Source organism: Danio rerio, chromosome 8 (assembly GCF_049306965.1).
Source record: "Danio rerio strain Tuebingen ecotype United States chromosome 8, GRCz12tu, whole genome shotgun sequence".
Lineage (NCBI taxonomy): Eukaryota > Metazoa > Chordata > Actinopteri > Cypriniformes > Danionidae > Danio > Danio rerio.
The window spans coordinates 14,353,827-14,370,000 of NC_133183.1; the positions used below are offsets into that span (position 1 = coordinate 14,353,827).

General features: G+C 36.5%; 1 protein-coding gene across 15 annotated transcripts in view; it reads right to left on the reverse strand.

Annotated features, from left to right (window-relative positions):
* Positions 1-16,174, reverse strand: part of fibcd1a (fibrinogen C domain containing 1a) — a 398,615-nt gene that overhangs the window by 336,659 nt on the left and 45,782 nt on the right. For 5 of the 15 annotated variants that reach the window (XM_073910101.1, XM_073910104.1, XM_073910108.1 and 2 more), the window contains exon 2: positions 3,078-3,289. The exons of 5 other annotated variants lie outside the window; for them this stretch is intronic. The gene's annotated coding sequence lies outside the window, so the exon portion shown is untranslated. Of the gene's footprint in view, positions 1-3,077; positions 3,360-9,179; positions 9,293-16,174 lie in introns of those variants that run through there. 5 more of the 15 variants (XM_073910109.1, XM_073910106.1, XM_073910110.1 and 2 more) reach the window with 2 other exon arrangements.

Genomic DNA, 16,174 nt, shown 5'->3' on the forward strand with positions numbered 1-16,174 from the left:
AGTTGACCTAATTAACCCAGTTACGCCTTTAAAGGTCACTTTAAGCTGAATACTAGCTTCTTGATGGTTATCTACATGGCAAAAATAAAAGAAATCAGTTATTAGAAATGTTAAACAAATTGCGAGGAAAATATACAGAAGGGCTAATAATTCTGACTTCAACTGTATACATTGCAAAATAAAATAAATTAAAGCACAACTGAATACAATAAAGCAAATTAAGGTTTTTGATGGAGTCTAATAGTACTGGGGTACATAAATTCAATAGTCAAATGTAAAAAAAAAAAAAAAAAAACATCTTCATTGTATAACTAATTAAACACAATTAATCTTTGTTAAAGTGGCAAACTTTTATCATTCCTTGTGTACAAATGGTTTTAATTTACTTGAAATTGCTTAACATCCTGCGACGTGACTATTTCAGACATTGCATATATATATAATGCAGCCCTAAGTCACAGTGTTACACAGAGCCACTGAGACATGGTTGATAATGGTATATAGTGCATAGGTATGTAAAGGCCCTATTTACTCTAAAAATAGAGGTCTTTTATCGCAACCCTCCTCACTGAAAATCTGTGACTATGCAATCTCTGTTCAGCAAGATCTCGCGGTTATTTCGCTCTGAATGTTCTCTCTACCAGCTGTGAAAAACTGCAAAAATTTGTTATGATTTACATTAAGTTATCCTTCACTCCAGTCAGTGGCAGACGTGATCAGAGGCGACAGAGTTCGGCACAGAGCGCTGACCTTGCACACAGCTGTCACACACATTCCTCTCATTCCAACACCATAAAATCACACTAAAAAGACACAGAAAAACACAGATGTTCCAAAGTTAAAAGAAAAGATCATCTAAAAATGAAAATTACTCCATAATTTATTCCCTCAAGCCATTATCCTTGGTGTATATGACTTTTTTCTGTCAGTTGGAGTAGATTTCAATTTTCTAGTGTTTATTCTATGGGGCTGGATAGTGGCTTTAATTTTGAAGCTTATTTTATTGTCAAATTAATCCTTACACCGACAGGAGGTTAACGCAGGTCTTAAATGAAATGGTGTATATTTCTGATTGTTTTAAATAAACTTCAATTACAGACATCTGGAGGTAATTCACATTCATTTGATAATGGACATATGCATTTTTGGATTAGAGGTTTCATAATAAAAGCCACTACCTAACACCATTATACTACATGAAAGAGCAAGAACAAAATTTAAAACTACTCCAACTGCGTTTGGCCCATTAGTACTGTACCAATTGAGCATCGTGTCAACAACACACTTCCACACTACTTCTAGTAGGATAACGCACCATGTTATAAAGCAAGAATCCTCTCAGACTGGTTTCTAGCATATGACAATGAGTTCACTGTACTTAAATAGCATCCTCAGTCACCAGATCTCAATCCAATAGAGCACCTTTGGGATGTGGTGGAACGGGAGATTCGCATCATGGATGTGCAGCCGACAAATCTGCAGCAGCTGCGTGATGCTATCATGTCAATATGGAGCAAAATCTCAACAAATATTTCCAGTATCTTGCTGAATGTATGCCATGAAGGTTTAAGAAAGTTCTGAAGCTAAAAGCGAGTCCAACTAGTAAGATGTACCTTATAAACTTTGTGTATAATTGTATTGTTCGTTTCAGAGAGGAAGAAAATGATAACTAATTTTGTTTTCTGCTGATAGACTAGAACAGTTGATGTCTTGTGATTCTTTGTATTTAATACTGTGACTCTCTGACTAATATGCATCAATAAAACCTTAGAAAAAAACTGAATTTTATCCTTATTAAGTATTTTACTTTCCTTATTAGGTCATTATTATGTTTTTAGTGAGATATTTAACAACGATTAAGAAATTAACATCCCCTAAAGACTAATATACAGTTTAAGTCAGAATTATTAGCTCCCCTGAATTATTAGTCCCCCTGTTTATTTTTTTCCCCAATTTAAGATAAGATTTTAAATAATAACATTTAAGGGCTTAACTTAGCTAAATAGGTTAAATAGGCATGTTAGGTTAATTAGGCAAGTTATTGTGTAACGATGGTCTGTTCTGTAGACTATCGGAAAAAATAATAACTTAAAGGGGCTAAAAATATTTACCTTAAAATGGTTTTTAAAACATTAAAAACTGCTTTTCTAACTGAAATGAAACAAATAAAGCTTTCTCCAGAAGAAAAAAATATTATCAGACAAACTGTGAAAGTTTTCTTGCTCTGTTAAACATTATTTGGGAAATAACTTAAAAAAAGAAAACAATTCAAAGGGGGGGCTAATAACTCTGATTTTCAACTTCTGATTGCAATCAATATTTTGAGCATGTCACATGCCAAATTAACATGAAAATAAATGGCCTATATTAAGTCTCTAAGCATTAGGTGCTGTGTTGAACACCAAAATGAATATAAAAATCTGAATATTCTTAAAATGCACTCAAAAAGTTAAAATAATAAAATAATTCCATTATTTTAAAGTGCCCAGGGTAACAATTCCATGCATATTCATTATCACAATATCCTGTATTACTGAATATCAGAAGATGTCTACTTAGGACTGAAATAATGATGCTGAAAAATCAGCTTTGCCTTCATTGGAATTAATTGCATTTTTCTAAAACCCTTCAAATCTGAGACATTTTGTATATTTTAACCAAAAAATGTGTGTCTAATACCTTTTTTTTTTTGGTTTGTGGCACTAAAAAAAAATCACAAGAGCAGCACATAAAACTGCACACTTCCCTTTGTTTTCAAAGTCATGTCAGTGAAAATAATCAGTACTCATTACTTTTTGACAGATGCCTCGTCTACACACAATTTCCCTTCATTTCGCCTGTGTTGTTTGAATAGCCTTTCACAAAGACTGCAATATTATTGTTTAAATGAGCTGCCATTGTGTTGCAAGTCAGTCTGTTATTATGTTAACATCGATTTCAGATTTGCCCGCCTCTGAACGTCACATTGATGAAAAGAAAAAAAAAAAAGTGTAATTTCACATGCCAGTTATTCAAACCCTTCCCGGCTAAATGGGTGGCAAAAAAATGAGATTCAAGTTGCTAATCAAAAGTCTTACTCTGTTGATTGCTGGTCATGGGTAAAGAGGTGGCTTCATTCCGGTCATTCAGACTTCAGGAGGAAGAAATCCAGCTGCCATCTGCATCTGGCTCAGTGGGAAAGCATCATTTCCCATAACACAGATCTGTAATGAGCTTCCCGACATCATAGACAAGTTAAATAAGACTCTGCTGTTATTCATGGAGTTGCAGAGCATGACGAAGAAACAATCTGTGTGGAAAATGACAAAAAACATCATCAAAAAAAGTAGAAATCGGATATGGGTTGAGATGAAAAATAACTGTGTGAACTTTTTTTCACCTCCCAAAAATTACCAAATGTTTACGCAAAAATAAATCATGTTTTTTTGAGTTATGAGCTACATAGGCATTATACTACTTAGCACTTCAGAGGACATTTAAAAAGTCCCAAGTAGTTTTGGGTCAATAGACGATGCCATCGACGATGCAATAGACGATGCCACCCTATACCGCTGAAAACGCATGACCACACACACACAGACAGATATGCGCCGCAGCATATGCACACATCTGAGCTCCAGCAGTCAGCGGGTTCTTTGAGCACAAAACCCCATTGAGCAATGCACGTCAGACAGTTTATCAAGGATGTACCACTGAATTCCATCTCATTATATTTGTGATATATAAATGTGATATTTCATTCATCACCCCTATCTAACAACTCTTCATTTTTTTTATCTATCAGGTAACGTGTCACAGCGTCAGTAAACTTTCCAATCTTTCACTTTCACGCTTGTATTTAGTAATTTTAGTGAAAATCTCAAATACTGTTGGTTGGTTTCTGTCGGTTGTGCACCTTTGACCGGTCGACACCATTATAACGACACAGATCACTCTGCCTATTCATGCCAGAGTCCTGCGGAACAAGAGATTGACGGGTGGTAATTTGTGTGTAAATTATCTTTATTTATTTATGATTTGGTTATGGGTAAAACAAAGACCCTGCAGGTCAGATAGTTGAAACGGTAGGCTACAAATAATTAATTAGTTATGAATTAATTAATTATTGGTTGGCATGGTTGCTGGGGTGTTGCTAATGCTACAAAATGTTAAGCACTTCATTAGTTCATTCATTTTCCTTTAGCTTATCCTTTTATTTTTATTCCCTTTTATTTATTCAGCGGTCGCCACAACGAAATGAACCGTAAACGTATCCAGCATATGTTTTACGCAGCGGATGCCCTTCTAGCTGCAACCCAGTACTGGGAAACGTCCACATTCTCGCATTCACACTCATACACTACAGACAATTTAGCTTATTCAATTCACCTATACCGCATGTTTTTGGATTGTGGGCGAAAAACCGGAGCACAAAGTACAAAGCACAAAAACCCGAGGAAACCCACACAAACATGGGAAGAACATGCAAACTGCACACAGAAATGCCAACTGAACCATCTGGGGCTTGAACCAGCAACCTTCTTGCTGTAAAGCGACAGTGCTAGCCAATGAGCCACTGAACCGCCAACACTTCATACTCATTCATTCATTCATTCATTTTCTTGTCGGCTTAGTCCCTTTATTAATCTGGGGTTGCCACAGCGGAATGATTCGCCAACTCATCCAGCAAGTTTTTACACAGCGGATGCCCTTCCAGCTGCAACCCATCCCTGGGAACACACTTTATATTGATACACTGAAATAATCTTTTTGTCTATGCTGTCAGATAATTTATTTAGCCAAATAATATGTTAAACGTTGTTATATGCACGTTCAGTTAGAGTAATATTCACATTTACTAAACATTACCTTTATTTAGTAAAGCCATAACTCATACAACTGTTGTGACTGGATCTTTGAATGAGTCAGTTAGTTAATAGAAAGAAAATCAAATCAGCGAATCAATAAATCTTTACGAGTGATTTGGTTTCAATGAACTTGTTGATTCTATTCATGAACCTGAGTCATTTGTTCATGAATTGGATCTAATTGCAGTGGCTTTACTTAAAGGGCACTTTAAATGAAAATCCTCCTTTGGACACACTATACCTATGCACAGTTCTGTCCAAAAAGCTTACACAGTCATTTTGGAGGGAAAGAAACCCAACAGGTCTGTTTGGGTGATATAAACCCAAAAAAAATTCCTGACGTTAAAATAGGACCCAAATTCAAGTGATTATGAGGGCCCACCGCAACATTTTGTAGGAGTGCAGTTTCCCCCGCCCACTAAACTGATTGACAGGCACCATGTTTAAAGCGTTTTATTTTTTTAAATAGAGTATGTTTGTAATAAAAACAGCAAAATCGCTACGTATTTCTTAAATGCTATAATCATGGTGTCAGTAAATAGCATTTGTGTGAGACTCATCATTTCAGAAAGGCTTGAATAAACTCCACCACAAATACATGAAATGTAGCAGCTCATTTGCATTTAAAGCCACAGACTATAAGAACAGCTACAATGCATTCAGACATCAAAATGGGCATATTCTGTAGGCTATAATAAATAATCTGATGGGTATTTTGAGCTGAAATTATAGTAAATTATGGACATATCCTGGTATTCTGGAGACACCAAAGGCTTGTAAAAAGTGTAAAATAGTTGCCCTTCAAAAGCTCATTGGTAGGAATGATCATTCAGGAATAACAGAATCATTTGTCTAGCACTTTGCAATGCAGACTCCAGGACCTTATTGTGGAATTCGAGGAGGTGAAAATAAAATATTTTTTTAGATGTTAGTATCAGTATGTTAGTCTTTAAGCTAATCTATAAGCTAGTTTGCTTGCATTTAGGAGATATAAACATCCAAAGTTGTCACTTCAGCCTAAATGGATTAATGTTTTTTTTTTTGACATCATTTCATACTTTATTTACTAATGAACTCTTTGACCAATGAAATACACTCTAGTATCTGACATGTCCCGCTTCCTTCAAGACGCTTCTCATTTGCTTTTTATTTGATGTGTTTGATCTCAACCACTTTTGTTGGCAGAGCTGTGATAAAACAAAACACATTTTTTTGAGGGGCTATTATATGATCCACCATGTCTTCATGTTTCAGTTGAGATTCACATTTCAAAGCACTTCAGGGGACATTTAAAAAGTCTGAGCAGTTTACCATGTGGCTTTGCAGATTAAAGAGTGTTGCTATGTGAATGATAAAGTTTTAGCACATGCATTCGATAGGTTGTTATGTTGGTATGGTTGCCGGGGTGTTGCTACGCAGATGTTCCAGTATGGTTAACACTTTATAGGGATACATCGAAATACTCTTCAGAATAACCCCGGGGGTTATTCAATCATTACTTCTGAACTTAAAAAAATGTATATTGTTATTACTGTCAATGAAGGTACAATATATACAGTAGTTCACCACCCGATAAAGTGTAAACACATTGTTAAGTTGTTGTTTTTTTTTTTTTACAGTTTCTCGAGTTCTGATTCGTTCATGAGTTTGCTCCGATCACCATGGTTCCTGACAGCTCAGTGCTGGGGAAAAAATTCAAAAATAAGATCAACTTGTCAACTTGACCCAAAAAAAAAAATTATTATTTGAGCTGATGACAACGTTTAATGCATTTAATGCATGACTATGTTACCACTGACTGAACATCTGATGCATACAGCACACTGTACTGTAGTATATTCAGTGTAGTATTCCTCTGATCGGTTGCATTTTACAGGATTGATTTCCAGGAGACCTGCATATCACATTCTTTAACAGTCTTCCTGGAAAAAACAGCAAAATCATCTGGTATAAGAAGAAGGATGTTATTTTAACATCTGTGACAAGCATCCATCAAGATAGACTTTTTACACAAGATTCATGACATAAACACAAAAGTAATGAATCACTCCCTGAGACGACTGGTTGTTCACACGCCATATTTGAGATTTGTTTAAAAAGAATGAATCATTTAAGAGCGACCCATCACTAATAAACTATTTAAAAGACATCCAAGAGTTTTGCTCGAGGCACTTAGTGGAATCTAAAAGAGATATTTGAACCTTTTTGCCGACAGGAAGTCTGACTATTTTTCTGAATTTGAATGGTTTTCCTACGGGTCAGGTTTAGCTAGAGCTGTTTGCCATTTCAAATCTATTATGGAGTGAAAAACCCAAACGATTACAAGATGCAGACATAGGAGTTGGATGATTAAGTGTTTGTGTTTGATTCTCCAAAACAGCTTATAAATGCTAAAAAAGTACAAACATATGCCTTAAACCAAACCAGGCTCATTGTTGATACGTACTCCTATATACAGTACATTTCTGGAGATCGCGAAATACAACCCAGGAAGTATGTTTCCTTCGCAGTTTTTGTTTTTCCACAAATCCACCAGAGGCCGCTGAGTATGCTTTTTCAGATCTCAAAGTACTCTCATGAGTGTCATTTGCGCCTGCCCTTCTTGTGTAAATCCACCAGAGGCCGCTGTCGACTGACTGACCTCAACGATATCACCACCCACCCCTTCCTTAAACCAACTGATAGTGTTTTCAAAAGCACCAATTAACCTGCCAACCCACTTCTCTAAACCCAACCGACAGTGTTGTAAAAAGAAAAGCCCTCACCTGATTTTTTTTTAATAACTATTTTTTTAGGAGTTTTCACCTTTATTTGATAGGACAGTAGAGAGAATTGACAAGAAAGCATGGTAAGCAGAGAGAGGGGAAGAATCGGCATAGGACCGCGAGAGGGAATCAAACTCGGGTCACTGTGAGCACAAGAGTGCATGTGTCTACGCACCAACCACTACACCACTGGTGCCGACATCGTTACCTGATTTTTACCACATTTTCAGATCTTACCATGTTCTCACCCTGTTATTTGTTTATTTTAATTTTTGCTTTACCCTCTTTCTGAAACCGGTCTTCGCCAGACTCGAACCCTATCATCGCGTTCAACTCCTCTCTGCGTCTACCGACGTACATGGCGAGCTACTGGGCAACAGCGTAAAAGTTGTCCACATGGAGGTAAGAAGTTAGCTAGTAGCTCAAAAAGAAACAAAAGGCGTCAGCAGCGTCAAACCGTAGCAGTTTTAAAGACAAAATGCACCCATGAGTAGTACTGGGTACATAAATCACGCTCTCTAGAAATGTATACAGGGGTACCTTTTCACAATAAGCTTATGTTGCAATAAACAGATGTATACCAGCAGCATTGCATGGCTGTCGATGAAGAGCAGTGTTGTACAATAGTGTGTTATGGCTTTTGTTTAGTTAAAAACAACCTACAATAATGTTTCATCCTCACGATTTGGATAGTTACAAAAAATATATGTTTTTAAAATGTTTAATCCCTGTGAGCAGTGCTAGTAACCTAATCAGTAATTACTTACTGTAATTAAATTACTTTTCAGCTAAAAAAAAAAAAGTGATTACATTTAATTTTTAGATCATTAAATTAAATTAAATAGTTAAGTAATAGAGTTACTTTTCAGACAAAACCATTCAAAAAGGAATTTATACACAGTTTAATTGATGCGATTACTAATTCATTACTTTTTTGAGGTATAACTTACCCACCACTGAATGTGATTATGACTTAAATCATCCTTTAGGAGACCAATTATAGTTAAAACTTTTAAAATATTCATAAGTGAACACTATTTGCACAAAGGTCAATTTTGGTGGGCCCTGCAAAACCTGAAGTGTGATTGGTTAGTTTAGTTAATTGTCAGTCATACAGCTTCTTGAATGAGCATTGGCCATTTAAAGCTGCGCATGCGATATCCCGTTAGGTGAACTTTCCATTTAACATGTCAGTTTCATTATTATTACCACCAGTGATAATACCATTCATTATCCAGTGGATTCTGACACCATTAAACATGATATCCTACAAATACTTCTCAATCATTTAATCATCTGACTGTCTAGAACAAAATTGTATACAATAATGATCCATTTAAATGGCAGTGACGCCAATGAAGGTGACAGAAAAGCACATTGTTCCTACAGACACTAGTAGTGATTACTTCAGCAGGACTGTTCAGAGAAAAATCTGGAAAAATAGATATGCAAATACTACGCCGAATTTATTAAAAACTGTTTGTGTGAAGGCAGCACTTCCAGCTTTTAATAAATAAACAAATAAATAATACAAGCGTCTTATCGCAGCACCCTTGGTAGCACTTACATCTCGCGGGTCAAAGGTGGCCTCCATTGAAAATACCAATGAACACTAAGAAGCCCCTCATCTGGTGCTTCTGTGCTGCTACCAAAAGCCTCTTGTAGCCTTGGCCAGTCTATGTTCTCAGCTTACGAATTCAGTGCATTTATAATGTAGCAAGGTCACAGGGGCAAGGATGGGCTGTGCTTGCTGAGGACATCAAACACCCTTCAGTGTGTCTCTCTCTTTCTCTCTCTCTCTCTCTGTGTGTGTGTGTGTGTGTGTGTGTGTGTGTGTGTGTGTGTGTGTGTGTGTGTGTGTGTGTGTGTCTTTCTGAGAGATGCATGCATTTATTAACTAGCCATCAGATCTGCTGTGCAATCAGGCATCAGATTGTATTAAATTGACTGGGAATTTAAATGATGAGGTGGGTCATCTGTTGATCTGTTAAAGGGACAGTTCAGGCTAAAAAATAATACTGACATTATTATTTATTATGCATATTTCAGAATTTAGTAGTTAATGTGTGGTTTGGTTGACTCAAGAAACGCGGCTACATTCTGCATGTCCTAGACAAACCTATTATTATTAAACAAAATAACAATAATAAAAATAATAATAATAATAACAACAACAATAATAACACATATCAATTTATCGCTAAAAAAATTATGTTTGTATGTGTGTTTAGGGAGATTGAGTTTTTAAAAATATTCATTTAAGGACTTCTACTTTGCCTCCTAAATACATTCTGTTTGAAATATCGTTAAATAAATAAGTCTAATTAGCATTTTTGTATGTTTACTCTATTAAGTTTGATAAAGCATTCGCATAAAAAGTCTATTTTGTGTATCATTTGTCATTTCAGTATTAAAAATGAATAGGTTTTGCGTCCCTACATTCTGTTCAACTCTGAGACCAGATCAGTTAGAAAAAGGCATAACAGTCAATCACCCTTATGTAAACGATGTCACTTCCTCTGGTGGGAAACTCATTGAAGAATGTCATTATTCTCCCATCATTCATTTGTACAAAAGGACTAGAAATCACCAATAACAGATCAGTTACAGTAAAGCCCAAAAGTATTCATATACCCCTGGATTCATTAAACCAGCCAATTTTATTTATTTATTTTTGACCAGAAAGGGCACAGACTTCTTCCAAATGTACACATAATAATAACACAATGTACAGGTAAATATATTTTTCTCATCTTTTATCAACCTTTAATAAACCACATGGCATGTCCAAAATTATATATATAAAAAATAATAATAAATAAATAAAAAACTAGCTGGTTGAAAAAGCAACTTTAAGTCAGAATTTGCCAGGGGTATGAACAATTTCAGGCTTGATTGTATGTCAACTCTGTTTGTTTCACTGAATTTCTCATTTACTTTATGAAAACTTTAATAGAATGAAAATGCATAAAATCGTGTTTTAGACATGCCTTGTAGTATCTAGTTTGAGATTAGCATCTTAAACTAAAGCACAAAATGGTGGAATGTAAAATGTTATAGTCAACCCTGTTAGTGGTTTTAAAAATGTTAACATTATGTTAAGCAACACTATCACAACTATCACATTTAAGTACTTGCATTATTTAAAATGAACGTGTCATTCCGGTTTAAGGAAAATGAATCTAAAATGCTTAAAATGTACCCCCAGTTCTGGAATGTGTCATATACTTAGTGACAGTTAAAAATACTATAATTTATATTTATTTATAAATAGTGTAAATATATATATATATATATATATATATATATATATATATATATATATATATATATATATATATATATATATAATAATGTATAATAATAATAATATATATAAATAATATGTGTGTGTGTGTGTGTGTGTGTGTGTGTGTGTGTGTGTGTGTGTGTGTGTGTGTGTGTGTGTGTGTGTGTGTGTGTGTAAATGAAACAACATTTTTGTGACCTATACTTATTAAAAATAATAATTAAAAACTTGATAATTTTTCATGATTTTTGGTTATCATGCTACACTGTGCAAATGTAATGCCGAAAATTCAAGACAACAAATATGTTTTTTGTTGCTTTAAACAATTTAACCTAAGTTAATCAGGTTTCAACTCAAATGTTTAAGTTGTACAAAATTTTACTTAATATTTTAGTCAGTTTGATTATTTTAGTCAGTTTGATTGATGTACTATAGGTTGAGATGACTAGAAATGTTCATTTGATTCAACTAAAAAAATTTATATATAATTATTTTTTTATTTAATATAGCAATATTTTTTAGTTTAGTACTGTTCTGTATTTTTCTATAAACAAACTATTGCACTCCCCAGCAAAAACAATTATTATTATTTTTAATTATATCAGTTGTGATTTTTAAACATTTTTTTTCTCCTTACATACAGATAAAACATACTATGACCCTCTTATAGTACTCCTATAAGTTGCATTTAACTCAATTCATTCATCGCTGATGCGAAAAAAGCCTGTCAAAGCTGACTGGAAGCATTGCCTCAATAACAGACAGCAAGAACTACCATGGAATAAAAGCAAGCTCATCCTCGAAAGCCAGCGGCTACAATTACGTGCAGGGAAAACCCCACTCAAAAACCCCCAGAGGAAAGCAAGCGAATGTCATGAAGAACTCAGAGTCTTGTAGAGATGAAACGAGCCAAATGCCAAGTCAGTACAATTAAGAGGTCAGAAGAATCAAAGCAGTGCAGTATCTGGCTGGGAGCAGTTTGTGAAGGACTTGTTTGCATCAGAGCTTGTTTACCTTCATCAGTGTGAGAGGTGTCCCATGAATGCACACTTGTGCTTGTTAACACAGTACGTCCTCTAAAAGCCAACAGCAAAGGAACATACAAGAAAAGGCTTCAAAGCAGCGCAAGATTCACTTGTTGAAATAACAATGCCTACTTGTGTCTCAGACACAAAAACTATCTATAGTGGTTAGATTTGACACTTTGTGTTGAAGCAAACAAATCTTAACTGTGTAAAAGTTGCTTTATGGGTGTTTCCAGGGGTTTACTAGTGTTTACTAATGTTTTAAGCCAGGGGTCTCAAACTCAATTTACCTGGGGGCCGCAGGAGGCACAGTCTGGGTGAGGCTGGGCCGCATAAGGGATTTCACAAAAAAAGTCCTCAAATGTCATTATTAACAGTTTTAATTATTTCTTCTGAACATGAAGTGTCCTGAACATTAATAGAACATTGAGTGAAGATTATGAACAGTTCTTCTGAACATGGCATCTTTTGCCTACTCCTTGCTGCCAGAGACTTGACAGCGCTTCTTCTCACAAATCTGACCCACATTTGGCTTTAGAGCGGAAGCAGTTGAGACCCTCAGTATGGCTTGGGGGAACTCACTCAAAACTTCCATTCCCTCACCCACTGCAGAGTGGATGCGCGCGTACTGAAGAGCGGTGTTATCGCGCGCGTACTGAAGAGCGGTGTTATCGCGCGCGGACTGATCAGCTGTGTTGTCGCGCGCGTACTGATCAGCTGTGTTGTCGCGCGCGTACTGATCAGCTGTGTTGTCGCGCGCGTACTGATCAGCTGTGTTGTCGTGCGCGTACTGATCAGCTGTGTTGTCGCGCGCGTACTGATCAGCTGTGTTGTCGCGCGCGTACTGATCAGCTGTGTTGTCGCGCGCGTACTGATCAGCTGTGTTGTCGCACGCGTACTGATCAGCTGTGTTGTCGCGCGCGTACTGATCAGCTGTGTTGTCGTGCGCGTACTCAAGAGCTGTGTTGTCGCGCGCCTACTGAAGGGCGGGACCGAAGGTGTGCCACGTCGCGGGGGCACTTTTGATCATTTTGGAAGGGCACTTTCTATCCAAGACTAAAAATGGCATGTGCACTGCACAGGTTGAGCCCTATGTGTGCACGTGCCTGCCCTCACCTAAAAAAAGGCGTATATATGTATAAATAAAACACCCCCACCCCACTCCAGTCACATCAGTCTGTACCAGTCTGTATCTACCTATAATATATATAAGATGCAGGCTGTAGCTAGGTAGGTGGCAGGCTGCAGATAGGTAGCTAAGTGGCAGGCAGGGGCGGGCACAGCTTACCTTGGTTCTGGCCGGCGCGAGTTCCCTCCTTCCCGCCCGTCACAGCGTCTAACAAAGGGGCGGGGTGCGTGGTGACATCACCGGCATCCCCGCCCCTTTGTTTACACGGCGGGCGGGGAATGCCAGTGACCGCTGTGTACGGATAGAATCAGCGGAGCGGGGATCGCTCTCTCTCCCCGCTCCGCTGATTCAGTCAGTGTACAGTGCTCGGCGCGGGCCACAAAATATTGCACTGAGGGCCGCAAATGGCCCGCGGGCCGCGATTTTGAGACCCCTGTTTTAAGCAGTGTTGGAGGTAACACATTACAAGTAACAAGGGGTATGTAAATGTATTAATACTTTTCTAAGTAACAAGTAGAGTAATGCTTTACTTTTAAAAATTAAGTAATAATATTTGAGTAACTATAAATATAAATATTTGAAGGACAGCGTCTTCGCTAAGGTTCAGCTTCCAGCCTCCACCGCTGAGACTGCAGCTCTGCACAAGACGTTTGGCCAGCGGAGAAATGGAAATGGTCGTGCCCAACTGAGTCTTGTTTCCCTCTAGGTTTTTTTCTTCACTTTTACCAATTGGTGAAGTATTTTTTTTCCTCGCCACTAGTTTGGGATCTGTAGAGCTGCGCATCGATGGATTCGCTCTTCAGTGTTTGGACTCTCAGTAGTGGTTATTAAACCACACTGAACTGAGCTAAACTAAACTGAACTAAATCTCTGAAAATTGAACTGACACTGTTTCAATTTACTATGATCACTTATGTGAAGCTGCTTTGACACAATCTACATTGTAAAAGCGCTATACAAATAAAGCTGAATTTAATTGAATTAACATAAGATACTTTTTAGTTTAATTAATAAGCTTTTAAAAAGCAAATTACTGAATTAAAATGAACTTAGTCACGTTGAATCCTGCACGCAATGAGAGAATGCAGGAATTTGGGAAAAGAACTACTGTATGTAGTGACGAGTGTATCCCAAAACCCGTAGTTTCTCTGTCGCAGATCCATCGCTTGAACCATGTTAGTTATAATGTAAAACTCACATAATGATGCTCTAAACTGGGTGGAGCAACTACTTCTTTAGAAAAAAAAACATAATTTTCTTGTGCAAATTATACTGTTTTACACGCACAGGCATTTAAAAAAAAATCCAATGTTAGATTTGGTAAAAACATGCACTCGCTTTCCATATTACCTGAAATATATGTAAATGGCACATAGGGCCTGTTTGCTTTACTAATATTATTGAGAAGTTGAACATTACATATTCTTTTCTAAAACATATCACTTACAAAAGCTAACACATATTCTGATATCATATAAATCATAAATAAATAAATAATGAGGCTAATTATCGTAAAATGAAATGTTATATTTATTATTTAATAAATTAAAAAATCATACTTTAATAAAAATATTAATAATATTAATGATGATGATGATGATGATTATTATTATTATTATTATTATTATTATTATTATTATTATTATTATTATTATTATTATTATTATTATTAATATTATTAAGTAGGATTAGGGTTGTAACGGTATGAATTTTTCACGGTATGATAATCGTCTAAAACAATACCACGGTTTGACGGTTTCGCGGTATACGGTATGTTACAAAATAATAGAACAGTGAAGCAAATTTGACTTTTTCCAAATAATATATTTTTAGTTACTATAAACAACACCACTTACAATGAACAAATAAAAATAAGAAAATAATAAATAATGTGTCAAAGTCCAAATAAAGTCCAAATAAACATGGTGCAAATCCTCAGTAAAAAAATAGATATAAATATTTACTATACTATAAATAGTTACATAACGAAACTAGATTCAATATGGAACATCCTTAGGTTTTATGTGCCAGCATGGATATGGTTGTCTATGGATATGGATATGGTTGTCTGCAATGCAGACAAACAGCTGCATCTTCATTTGCGTCTTTTGAAAACCGCAAGAGCAGCAGTTCGTCTTTGCTGTGTCACTGTTTTGTCATGTTTCTGTGCTGCTGTGCATGCAAAAGTACTTAGTATGAGAATAATTTCATGCAAAACTTTTTTTTTTGCGTTTTATTTAGCCGCGCATAAATGTATGCCTTTCTCTCATTCCGTGTTGTTCAAAAAGCTTGTTTCTCAATATGCGTTCTTCAGCGGTCTTGCGTCCTCGTGTTCTCGTGAAACGTCATCATCAGCTGCCTAAGTTCAGTTCCAATGCTCAAGACCGCAAGTACGGAGGACGCGTGAAACTTCCCGGATGTGTTCTTGATATCGAGGACGCACCGATGCAGACTTGAGCACCGAACTCGCTCTGGAAGTCCCAGAAGTCATTGCGACTGGAGGTGGGAAGCGCAGCATTTTATTTAGATTTATTATTAAAGTTCAGAGATATCACTTATTTACCTCAGGAGTTTCCCTAAATGAAACGGTGAAGGTAAACATTAACATGAACATCTTAATAAAGGAATAAACACATTAATTGTGTTTGTTTGATGAAATTCGTATTAAAATTTGTTTTATTTATAATGTGCAGAGTATATTTATAATGTTTTTATGCAAAGTATATATTTTGAAGAGGGGGAAACAATAAATCGTTGTACGAAGGCTGTAATGTTTAATTAATTTCCATTTAAAACGCGTGAAGGTCACATGACCATCAGGAAGAACGCAGCATCCCATTTCTCAAAGGACGCGTTCTCTGCCCTCGCGGTCTCCTGAGTTCGTTCTTCCGAGGACAGCTGGCAAGACCGCACTCTACAAGAACGCAAGTCCATTCTCTGAGAAACAGCCTTGGTCCACAAACAAAAGCGAAACCTATGCTTATTGGTTGTGATATAGCGAGTTTGAACCAATCTGGGCATGGAGGAGGGACAATGCATCAATGTATCATGTCTGATTTGTCCGGAGACACAGTGACGAGCGTTTCTTTGTCAAATCAGCGTTGTCAAATGTTGATGAC